General features: G+C 42.6%; 1 non-coding gene across 1 annotated transcript; it reads right to left on the reverse strand.

The window, feature by feature from the left end:
- Nucleotides 1-2684: 2684 nt before the first annotated feature.
- trnal-uaa (transfer RNA leucine (anticodon UAA)) lies at nucleotides 2685-2769 on the reverse strand. The gene has a single exon. It is a non-coding gene; the product is annotated as a tRNA-Leu (tRNA).
- Nucleotides 2770-11259: the final 8490 nt, after the last annotated feature.

The following is an 11259-nucleotide window of genomic DNA, read 5'->3' on the forward strand; positions in this document are numbered from 1 at the left end:
AGACTGACCTCTTCTGTAAACCTACTGACATGCACCCGTATTTACACATGTCCTCTGCACATCCGACACAAACTAAAAGGGCAATCCCAAAGGGTCTAGGAATAAGAATACGAAGAATATGCTCAAAAGAAAGTGACTATGTAAAACAAAGAAATGTATTAAAAACACATCTTAAAAAAAGAGGATACAAAGAAAGAATTATAGAGACGGACTTAAGAAAAGTGGATAAACTAAAAAGAGATGATCTACTAGATTATAAAAATAGAGATAAAAAGGTCAAAGGAGTCCCATTAGTAATGACTTACTCTAAACTTTTGCTCAATATTTCTAAGATAGTTTGGAAACACTTGCTGATTCTACATAATTCAGAAAAATTTAAAAAAAGTATTTCTTAAGGCCCCAGTTGTAGAATTCAAAAGAGAAGCTAATTTAGGTGATATTTTAGTTCACAGTGAACATAAAATAATAATTGACAAAATAGGTTCTACGAACATGTGCACTAGTAGATGTAAAGTGTGTAAATACATGGACAAAAGTAAAAATATAATTAAACATAAGAACACCACATATCCACTAAAAACTAACACCTACTGTAAAAATAGCAATGTTGTTTACTGAATAGCCTGTGAAAAATGTGATGAAATCAAATATGTTGGAGACACTGGAACTACTTAAAAGAATTCAGAATCACCTTTCATTAATTAGAAATAAAAAAATGAATGAACCAATAGTACAGCACTTCACCAGTCAGGGACATGACATAAATGATGTAAAGTTTGTAGTATTAGAACAGCTAAAATTAGACAATGCGACATATTGAAGAATACAAGAAAGTAAATGGATAAATAGACTGAACACGATTATGCCAGCGGGATTCAACAGAAAAGAATGAACTAATTAACTTCAATAAATATATAACATTTAAATAAATAAACAAAATTAATTCAAAAGTTGTGCATGCTGATGCGCTGGGGAGGCCAGATCAAGACTGATCCTCAGAGCCAGCATTGCATGATATAATAAAAATATAAGTTTATATAAAGTAGTGTTAATTATAATTAATACAGATTCAAAGATAGAAGTAAAAATGATGTCACAATATATAGAACACAATTACATGTAAGAATAAATCATGGATTTGAATGTAAACAATAAGAAGTAGTTGTCATGCCGTCAAAAACCTATAAATACCTCCAATGTTTTGATTCAAACACAGGCTCCCTTGAGAAAGATATGTACAACATATCAAAACGTTGGGCAGCTGGCTCTTTGAGCTAAAATATATATATATATATATATATATATATATATATATATATATATATATATATATATATATATATATATATATATATCACCAAACGAGTAAGATGGGCTGAATGGCCTCCTCTCGTTTGTAAACTTTCTTATGTTCTTATATATATATAATGCATTATGTTGTTGCTTTTTATATTTTATGTATTTTGTTTAATGTTTTATACTGTAAATAGCTTAATTTGCATAAAAAATATCCTAATGATTTCTGGATCATTATATTTACGTATTATAGTCTTTAAGTGTGCTGAGTTATGTCAGTCTCTGCAGTGCTTCCAGTATTACTGTTATTATTATTATCATATAGGTTAAACTTATGATAATACTGTAAATTGTTATATATATACACAAGATAAGCTAAGTAACAGAAATATAATTGTAAGTCGCCCTGGATAAGGGTGTCTGCTAAGAAATAAATAATAATAATAATAATAATAATAATAATAATAATAATAATAATAATAATAATAATAATAATAATAATATTGTGCAGCAAAAAGTTAAATAGTTAACAATAAAGGCGTGTTTATTCCAGTCTCCCAGTGCTAATGATGTGTAATGCCCAGGGACAAAAAAACAAACCCTGAAAACAGGCTTCTGCAGCTGGATTCTCTGTTACACCTATTCTCGACTGGCCTCCCTGCGGGTGGCAGGCGAGAATTCTACCACTGAACAACCAATGCTCCTGCACATTATTACAATGTGACTGGATTTCTGTGTGCCCTGCGATGGACTGGTGTCCCGTCCAGGGTGTAGTCTCGCCGTGCGCCCTGTGTATGCTGGGTTAGGCTCCGGCTCACCGCGACCCTGTAAAGGATTAAGCGGTTAATGATAATGGATGGATGGATAGATGGATGGATGGATGGATTGATGGATTAATTGATTTCTGTGTGTTGGCTGGGCTGACAAGATTTTAACACAACAGTTATGGTGAGCATTCAAAACAGCACCTAGAGCAATGTGAAAGATGAAAGGTTTGACAGTATGCTTACAAGAAAAAAAGTAGAACACACCATGGTTCCGTTACCAAAGCTCTGGCCAGTATGGTGATTGAACCCATGAGTAGTAATATTACTATAGCTTATGTCAAAAGTTTGATTGATGACCTTTTTGACCTTTTAGGGACCTTTTGACCTTATGTGTGAATATATGAATATATAATGAGTGAGAGTGGATTTATGAATATATAATGAGGGGGCGTGGATTTTATATAGGAGTATGGAATATATATATATATATATATATATATATATATATATATATATATATATATATATATATATATATATATATAACAGACCCCTTGTATTTAACAAGTGCTTATAAACATTAAATATTTATAAATGTAAAGAGTTTGAAATAAAAATAATTACTGTTGGTAGGATTTGAACCCACGCTGACAATTGAGTCAAGTGGATCTTAAGTCCATCGCCTTAACCACTCAGCCACAACAGTTTTTCTTAAAACATTACTAAATAAAAAATAAGAATTAAGCTTACCGGGGTTCTGAGAATCATGGTGGTTAGGTGTTTGAGCAAAAGGTTAAAATGATTGAGACTACGAAGGGTTTTTGTTTTTTGTTTTTTTGTTTTTTTAAAAGGGCAAGTCTGGGCATGTTTTCAGACCTCATAAAAGGAGGAAAATATTTGTGCCGTTTATTAGAGTGTTACACAAGATGTCTCATACCTTTGTTAGTTCCTACTCTGAGAAAATGGATCTTGAGGATCGGCAAATGTCTGAACTTATAAAAGCCTTTAAAAAATGCACATTAGCCCTTCCTCAGAGGCTAAAGAAACCACGGAATGTAAAAAAGGTTCAAGAGAGAGTCCAAGCAAGGGGTGGATGATATTTTAACAGAGCTAAGACCAGAACACAGCATTAGACGTAAACTGCGCCATCTACAAGAAACCCTGGATGACAAGACCTGAGACATTGTTAACAAAATAACCAAAGCTTTTTACCATCGCAGTTTTACTAACCCCCAAGCTCCTTTAACTTATTACAGAGCCTGTGACTTTGAAAATGGGGAACGTCCAGACTCCAGCAAAACTGAGGAAAACCATGGAGGGGCTGCTGTTTGAGTTAAAAGCTGAGGAAGTGGCTTGCAAGAGACTCTTTCAAAACCTGATCCCCGTAAATGTAAAAATGTTCAACAATTTAAAAAGTGTAACTGATTTAATCCATAAAGATGTTGATGCTCAAGAATGGTTAGAGTTGGTAGATACACATGTAAAACACTGTAACCCCTTAAATGCATTTTTAATGAATATATTACCTAAAATGTTTGATGAAATAGAAGACTGCAAATGTACACATATCATTGTTTTGTATGCTTATGTGACTGATGTCTGTTTTTATAACCTGCCAATGTTTTTAAGAGATGAAGATATATCAAAATGTCGTGGATTACTTAGTGACTAATCATAAATGTTTGTGTAAAAACTTTATATGTCTTCTAAAATGTCCTTATCTTCTTGATAAACTTTGAATAAAAACTTTTTGAACTACATACTTGGCGCAGTTGTGTTATATTGGTTAAAGACGGCACATCAGCGTATGAAAAAAATATACTACGATCCCTCAAATCCTGGGGGTTTAGGGAGTTTACAGACTCTTCAAAGGGCTCTGGGGTCTGAGGGGCTGTCACAAAGACGGCCGGAGTGGGTGGCGCATCTGCAGTCCCATATTTCCCGGGACGGTGGGGAACCCGGTGGCAGTGGGGGTAGAGGGGTGGCTACTGCCCCGTTGTGGCTGTCCTCCTCCCAGCCCGGCATGCAGGATGAGTGCTGCAGCTGTTGTTGTTGCTGCTGCTGCTTCCTGCAGCTCTTTCTTCCCATCCTCGCTTTACTATTATTTATTTATTTTTTTTTATTTTTTTTGTAATCCAAAAAATGCAGTTCCTGCTCTGGCCTGAGTCCTGGAGGCGCTGTAGATCCCACGCAGGACACCACGTGTCACAAAGACGGCCGGAGTGGGTGGCATCAGACCAGAAGCAGGAAATAAACAGACAGAGAGGTGTGGTTTGGTGAAGCTGAGCGAATGCTTTCGCTCAGCATTTTATAAACAGAACAGAAAATAAAAGGTTTGAACAGACAAAACACAGGGCACGGCACTTGAGGCCAAAATAAATAGACGAACAAAACGGACTAGACAGACAAACAAACACGGTGAGCAGATACTTTAACTGTTTACTTTTACAATTCACAATTACCTCCGTCTCCAATCCCGTTCTCCACTCACCGAACACCCAACCCCGAGTGAAAGAAAATGTGTCTATATATACTGTTGTGCTGGGATTCAATTACTAATTAATTATTCACTTGAATCCCAGCACGTGAATTAATTCTGTGCAACCCCGTGCTCACATATTACATTTAACCAGCACGTGAAGTGATTTGTGCCCTCCTCGTGCCTAAATACAAATCTACATTTTAAATCACACGTGAAACACAGACCCGTTTATATCCCGTGTACCAATGACTATACACCGACATTAACACACGCAACATACAACACATAACACACAAAATACACACTGGGGCGGGCACTTCGTCACATATACCCCCCCCCCTGTGCAAAGCACACATGGCCTCAATGGCCACCTCCCCCCTTAAAAATCCAGCAGTCCAGAACAAAGTCTCGGGCTGGGAAGGGAGGCTTCAGTGGGCCCATGGCTGGCCATGCTGTCAGCACCCCTGCCGGTAGTGGCACGGCTGACAGCCTGCTGGTCCACGCCTGCAGCGAAATTGCTGCGGGGGATGCTGGTCTCCTGACCTCTCCCCCTTTCTTCGTAGCCGGTAGCTCCCCTTGGTGGGGCTCAGACCACAGTACTTCCGGCAGCGAAGAAGCTGCAGTGGGAGCAGGTCTCCGGACCTCCCCCACGATCTCCGGCAGCGAAACTGCTGCAGTGGGAGCAGGTCTCCGGACCTCCCCCGCGATCTCCGGCAGCGAAACTGCTGCAGTGGGAGCAGGCCTCCTGACCTCCCCCACCTTCTTCGTGGCCGGCAGCTCCCCTTGGTGGGGTTCCGGCCATAGTACTTCCTGCTACGATGCGGAGCAACTGGCAGCCCCAGGCGATGCGGAGCGGCTGGCAACCCCAGGCGATGCGGAGCGGCTGGCAACCGCAGGCGATGCGGAGCGGCTGGCAACCCCAGGCGATGCGGAGCGACAGGCAGCCCCAGGCGATGCGGAGCGACAGGCAGCCCCAGGCGATGCAGACAGGCATCCTTGGGCGAAGCGTGGCAAGCATCCTTGGGCGAAGCGAGGCAGGCATCCTTGGGCGAAGCGAGGCAGGGAGTCAGGACAAGCTGGGGTGCGGGTGTTGGCCCTCTTCTCGACCTCTGCGGCCGGGCGGTTCTTCCCCGTGCTTCCCTCAGCAGCCTATGCAAGGGCTGCTGAGGACCGCCAGCATCTAATCCTGATCCTTCTGGTGAAGGGAGAGGCAGCTCCTGCTCCTCTCCCCCTGATGGTGATGGAGGCAGAGGCAGCTCCCGCTCCTCTCCTTGTGATGGTGGGGAAATTGATACCAGCAGGCATTCATCCTCTGCTGGTGTGGGAAGTGATACCAGCAGGTATTCATCCTCAGCTGGTGGACAGGGACCCAGCAGGCATTCACCCTCTGCTGGTGGACAGGGACCCAGCAGGCATTCACCCTCTGCTGGTGGACAGGGACCCAGCAGGCATTCACCCTCTGCTGGTGGACATGGCGGAGGCAGAGGCAGCTCCTGCTGCTCTGCTCCTGCCGGTGGAGGTGGCGGAGGCAGAGGCAGCTCCTGCTGCTCTGCTCCTGCCGGTGAAGGTGGGAGCAGCGTGTAGTCTCCTGGCAATGGAGGTAGGAGCAGTGTGTAGTCTCCTGGCGACAAAGGTGGGAGCAGCGTGTAGTCTCCCCCTTTTTCAGGGGACTGATGCTGCTCTGCCTCTCTTGCAGGGGACTGGTGCGGCTCTGCCTTTCTTGCAGGGGACTGGTGCGGCTCTGCCCCTATTGCAGGGGACTGGTGCGGCTCTGCCTCGGAAGGGAAAACCAGCAGGCATTCTTCCTCTGCTGGTTGTGCTGGGGAAACCAGCAGGCATTCTTCCTCTGCTGGTTGTGATGGGGAAACCAGCAGGCATTCTTCCTCTGCTGGTTGTGATGGGGAAACCAGCAGGCATTCTTCCTCTGCTGGTTGTGCTGGCGAAACCAGAGGCATTCTTCCTCTGCTGGTTGTGATGGGGAAACCAGCAGGCATTCTTGCTCTGCTGGTGAAAGTGGGAACAGCTGCCTCTCAGGCTTCGGATTCCCGCGGTCCCCCCGTCTGGGCGCTGGACGCTCGCGGTCCCCCCGTCTGGGCGCTGGACGCTCGCGGTCCCCCCGTCTGGGTGCTAGTTCCTCCTCTTCATACTGGGTGGGGCATATGGCTAACGTGTGCCCATAAGCCCCACAGCCAGGGCATAACTCTGCCGCGAGGTTCTTTAAAAAAACCTCCCAGCCATCATCCCCGACCTCCTCCCTTTTGGGCTGTGGACGCCCCGACTCCTCCCTTTTGGGCTGTGGACGTTCGGGCTCCCCCCACTCAGGCGTAGGACGTTCGGGCTCCTCCCGCTTGGGCTGTGGCCGCTCAGGCTCCTCCCGCTTGGGCTGTGGCCGCTCAGGCTCCTCCCGCTTGGGCTGTGGACGCTCAGGCTCCTCCCGCTTGGGCTGTGGACGCTCAGGCTCCTCCCGCTTGGGCTGTGGACACTCAGGCTCCTCCCACTCAGGTACTGGAGAGGGCAGCGACTGCTCCTCTCCCTCTTGCTCACTGGAAGGCATCCCTCCCATGTCTGCAGCTAGGTACCCCAGCACCACCATGGTGAGGTCACGAACGGATGCCGGGTTGTGCTGTTGCTCCCAGTCCTCCCATCGTTTCCCATCTCGCATCTGCAGTCCCATATTTCCCGGGACGGTGGGGAACCCGGTGGCAGTGGGGGTAGAGGGGTGGCTACTGCCCCGTTGTGGCTGTCCTCCTCCCAGCCCGGCATGCAGGATGAGTGCTGCAGCTGTTGTTGTTGCTGCTGCTGCTTCCTGCAGCTCTTTCTTCCCATCCTCGCTTTACTATTATTTATTTATTTTTTTTTATTTTTTTTGTAATCCAAAAAATGCAGTTCCTGCTCTGGCCTGAGTCCTGGAGGCGCTGTAGATCCCACGCAGGACACCACGTGTCACAAAGACGGCCGGAGTGGGTGGCATCAGACCAGAAGCAGGAAATAAACAGACAGAGAGGTGTGGTTTGGTGTAGCTGAGCGAATGCTTTCGCTCAGCATTTAATAAACAGAACAGAAAATAAAAGGTTTGAACAGACAAAACACAGGGCACGGCACTTGAGGCCAAAATAAATAGACGAACAAAACGGACTAGACAGACAAACAAACACGGTGAGCAGATACTTTAACTGTTTACTTTTACAATTCACAATTACCTCCGTCTCCAATCCCGTTCTCCACTCACCGAACACCCAACCCCGAGTGAAAGAAAATGTGTCTATATATACTGTTGTGCTGGGATTCAATTACTAATTAATTATTCACTTGAATCCCAGCACGTGAATTAATTCTGTGCAACCCCGTGCTCACATATTACATTTAACCAGCACGTGAAGTGATTTGTGCCCTCCTCGTGCCTAAATACAAATCTACATTTTAAATCACACGTGAAACACAGACCCGTTTATATCCCGTGTACCAATGACTATACACCGACATTAACACACGCAACATACAACACATAACACACAAAATACACACAGGGGCGGGCACTTCGTCACAGGGGCATAAAGTCTCTGAGAGGGTCTTAACAGACTTTTTATCAGAGCAAGACTCATATACGTTGCATAAGCCCTCTAAAATAAACTTTAAAAGAAGCACTGTATTTGTATCTACTATCGATACACAGTGGCAAGCTGATTTAGTGGATATGTCTAGCTTGTCAAAAGAAAATGGAGGTTACAAGTACATGCTAACATGTATAGATATCTTATCTAAATATGCATGGGTAATACCGTTGAAAAATAAGTCATCTAAGACGGTGACAGAGGCGTTCAAGAGGATCCTCAGCACGGGTAGGAAACCTAAAAAACTACAAACTGATAAAGGGACAGAATTTCTAAACAAAGCCTTTCAGCACATGCTAAAAAAAACATAATATTCTACACTTTACCACGTGGAATGAACTAAAAGCCTCTATTGTTGAGAGATACAACAGGACTCTGAAAACAAAAATGTGGAAATATTTCACCGCTTTTAACACTCACAAGTATATGGATAAACTACAAGAAATGGTTCAGGCTTATAACCACTCCTTTCACCGTAGTATTCAAATGAAACCTTCAGAAGTTAATGAAGACAATTCATTTAAAGTGTTTAAAACTTTATACTCTAAGAAGAAAAGCCCTAAACATATAAAGTTTAAGTTTGCCGTCGGTGACAACGTAAGAATTTCAAAGTTAAGAGCTCCCTTTATAAAAAGCTATGAACAGATGTTTACAGCAGAGACTTTTACTATAACAGAATGTATACCAAGATCTCCACCGGTGTATAAACTATGTGATTATGATGGAGAGTCTATAATGGGCACCTTTTATGAACCAGAATTGCAGAAAATAAATGTCAAGACTGATAGGTTGTTTAGGATAGAGAAGATAGTTGCTGAGAAAAAGGAAAATGGTAAAAAGTCTTATCATAAAATGGGCCAGTTAGCCTGAAAAATTTAACAGTTGGGTCGCTGGGCATCAGGTGGTGGATCTAAAGAGTTAACAAGTCTGGGGTGTATTTAATTACACTTAAAACATTATTCAAGATGTCTCAAGACTCTTTTTATGTGACTCTGCCTAGTAACGCTTCACAGGATGTTTTCCCTAAAAATGCTATTTCCAATTTTACTACCAAACTGGTTAAAACAATGAATCTACCGGGAAAATGGGAAGTTTGCTTAGCAGAGATTCAATATCCCCATACATGGGATAATATAAACCTTAAGGACAGCACTTTTATTACTTATGGTATAGAAAATGCGATAAAACGTGATTATACTATACCAAAAGGATATTATGAGACCCTTCAGGATGTAATAACGACCATGAACGATGTCCCGCTCGGAAAAGGACTAGATCAGAAAGGTGACAAGGCACCCGATGAACAATATAAAAATGATTTGAAATTAGTCTATAAACCTATAGAAAGACGACTTTATATAAAAAGTACTACTCCATTTGTGATTTTTGCCAAAGAACAACTCGGACAAATGTTGGGATTTCATGAGACTATAAAGGGTGAAACTATTAGACTATTGGGCCCTATTGAGGCTAAACTATATAGTGCTCATTGAGCACCATCTACCCCGATAGCCGATATCCGACCGGGTTTTTATACCATGTATGTCTATACAGATATCATTACACATCAAGCCATTGGAGATAGTTACGTGCCTCTTCTAAGGTGTGTCCCTATTAAAGGCAAAAACAACGATATAATCACGGTAACTTACGACAGACCTCATTACGTACCACACAGCAAGACCAACTTCGATACGATAACTATACAAATTAAGACAGATCAAAACAAGTTAGTGCCATTCCGTTTTGGGAAGGTTATAGTGAAGTTGCATTTCCAACCTTTTAATGTACATTTTAATGTTTTAAAGCCTCTTTTTTACACCTAATTCAAAAGAAAAATGAGACCTCAGGGATATGTCAATCTTTATATTAATCATTACAAAAATCAAGCTGGTAATGGTTTGCCTGGATTTTCTAGAGCTCCTGTAATGTACGGAGCGGGTATAGGGGGTATTTTTCAAAGTCTTTTCAGAAAAGCTTTACCGTTACTTAGAAGGGGTTTTGAAATAGTTAAACCTCATTTTAAATCAGCCGCTAAAAATATTGTTAGTGACGTAGTGTCAAATGTCCTAACAAGTCATAACCCTCCTAGCCACAACAAGAGCCAGTCAGGGGAGGGATTGATGGTGATGTCCAGAGGATACAAGAGAAAACGTAGCAAACCCCCGGGATCTCGCTATCATCATCACAAAAAGGCGAAACCCTCTACATTCAGGTCATTTAGTAGCAGTAACCGGAGAAGGAGCAAGAAACCAAAGACTCACAGAACAAAGAAAAACAGAAACATCTTTTAAATCATGACTCTGGTACATCATATGTCTCAGGTATTGAAAAAAACCTTTATGTGGAAAATCCCCCCCTGTCTGCCTTGTCTGACACGGCTCCGCTCGAATTTTACATAGCGGGAAATGGGGAAGATTATCTTGATTTGAATAATACTCTTTTAAGACTTTCATGCAAAATTACTAGGGCTCATGGCGCTGATTTAGTTGGGGCCAGTATAGCTGGTATTATCAATTACCCTGTAGCTACCATGTTTTCACAAGTGGATGTAACTTTAGGAAACCGCCTAATTAGTCAAAGCAGTAATACTTATCCTTACCGTAGCATTATAGAAGCACTGCTAAACTTTAGTAAGGACACCCTAAAATCTCAATTCACTGCCGGATTGTTTTACAAAGATACCCCAGGACACATGGATGAGACTGATCCTGCAGGGGATAATGAAGGTTTAGTTAAACGGCATGTTTTTACCAGAATGAGCCATACAGTTGAACTTTTAGGACCCCTGCATTCAGATATATTTTTTCAAGAGAAACTCATGCTAAATGGTATTGACCTGAAAATTAAAATGGTTAGGGCCAGTGACACTTTTTGTTTAATGTCTGATGTCGCAGAAGAGTTCAAACTTAAAATTTTAGAAGCCTCTCTCTATATTAAAAAAGTAAAAGTAGCCCCGGAGGTTAGAATTGCCCAAGCTCAGGCCTTGATGACCTCTAATGCCAGATATCCTACTGATAAAGTGGCTATGAAAGTTTTTAGTGTTCCTAGGGGGAGTAGGGTCTGTAATCAGGAGAATTTGTTTCTGGGGCAGTGTGGCAAA

Source organism: Acipenser ruthenus, unplaced genomic scaffold (genome assembly GCF_902713425.1).
Source record: "Acipenser ruthenus unplaced genomic scaffold, fAciRut3.2 maternal haplotype, whole genome shotgun sequence".
NCBI classification, from domain to species: Eukaryota; Metazoa; Chordata; class Actinopteri; order Acipenseriformes; family Acipenseridae; genus Acipenser; species Acipenser ruthenus.